The sequence below is a fragment of the Amphimedon queenslandica genome, unplaced genomic scaffold (genome assembly GCF_000090795.2).
Source record: "Amphimedon queenslandica unplaced genomic scaffold, v1.1 AMPQUscaffold_3200_Cont24801, whole genome shotgun sequence".
NCBI classification, from domain to species: Eukaryota; Metazoa; Porifera; class Demospongiae; order Haplosclerida; family Niphatidae; genus Amphimedon; species Amphimedon queenslandica.
The window spans coordinates 1-1,382 of NW_003556468.1; the positions used below are offsets into that span (position 1 = coordinate 1).

Below are 1,382 nucleotides of genomic sequence, written 5' to 3' on the forward strand. Positions count from 1 at the left end.
GCGTTATGCCACTGATCATAGATACTACAAACACACATGGATATGAAACAGGAAGTAACCATGCGAGTGTCTCAGGAAGTGATGACTGATGATGTATATTGCCCTCGAACCCCACCCACAATGAATAATCATGCATAGTTTGTTAGAAGAAATTGCAAAACTTGGTGAATTTTAGCTACAAACTCCATCAAATCTAACTGTACTGTCAAATACATCAACTTAATTATATTAAAAGAAAAAGTTGAAGTCATATTATGTATAAATCATGCTATTATAATCAAGATAACAACTATCAATGATAAAATCAATGAGCAAGAAATATATAGAGATCCTGCAATTTTATTAAAACCAATTCTGAAGACCATCAACTTTACAATTGCAGAGTAATCATCATTATGCATGTACGAATCATTGTGGTATAAAACGAAGGAACTAGCTGTTGCTATATCGTACAGATCATCAATTCAGGCCACGGGCTATAAGGATGAATGGAATCTTACTTAAAAACAGAATTTTCATTTACCTCAGAAGTATCCATAGAGTGATGCTTTCTTTTTGGTCCTATTTTTTTCTCACTGTATTTTTAGGCACACCATGAATCTGAAATTGCAATAAAATCTAATAATTAAAAAAATCATAATAAATCTATGCAGGTAACTGTGACTTCAAGACTACTTCTAGTCAATGCACAACACATTCAAGATTCAGTATAAAATTCTACTTTGTATAATTCACTATAGTTTTCTGGAAAAAGTGTTCAAAGTGAAGTCATATAAAAATGCCTTTAAAGTGATATAACTTTACTTCTGTTTAGAAATTGAAAAATCTAAAAGCTACAGTCACTGTAGCCTTCCATGGTCTAACTAAATCCAAAATTACAGGGCTTAGTTATCTATAGAGCCTTCAGAAAAGTGTTCAAAGTGTTGAAATTCATTGATTTAGGCATACATTTGTGTATAACACAGCCATAGTCTCGTAAAATCAGATAAAAATGACTTCTGGGGTTTTATTACACACTTACTTTCAAATTTCTTGAAAGAAAAGGTCAGTACAGCAAGCCTGTGAGGTTTGTGAATAAATGAAAGTCCACTTCAGCCGACTTTAGCTTCTTTACAAGCGACACCCGCATAGTCACAGCATTAGTGACGTCATCAATATAAATTCCTGTATATTGCACTTCCTGTTTCATATCCATGTGTGTTTGTAGTATCTATGATTCCAGCGTCAACGTAATGTCAGGACTAGCGTAATATTGTAAATCCGCCCTTAGTTTAACGAGGGTAAAAGAGGCAAAGGAGTTGTTAAAGTAGGTATATTTTGTGTTTTATAACCTTGATCTCTCTTGTTCCATCATTTTTAGTCCCTATGAGTCAGTTAGTAAG

The 1,382-nt window shown here is 33.4% G+C and overlaps 1 long non-coding RNA gene across 2 annotated transcripts; it reads right to left on the minus strand.

The window, feature by feature from the left end:
* Positions 1–135: 135 nt before the first annotated feature.
* On the minus strand, positions 136–1,199 carry LOC109593008 (uncharacterized). 2 transcript variants are annotated; one of them, XR_002190683.1, is made up of 3 exons: positions 1,022–1,199; positions 524–600; positions 136–476 (listed from the first exon to the last, which is right to left on the minus strand). It is a non-coding gene; the product is annotated as an uncharacterized LOC109593008 (long non-coding RNA). The 2 variants fall into 2 exon arrangements; XR_002190684.1 differs by having other exon boundaries at positions 524–618.
* Between the last annotated feature and the right edge of the window lie 183 nt (positions 1,200–1,382).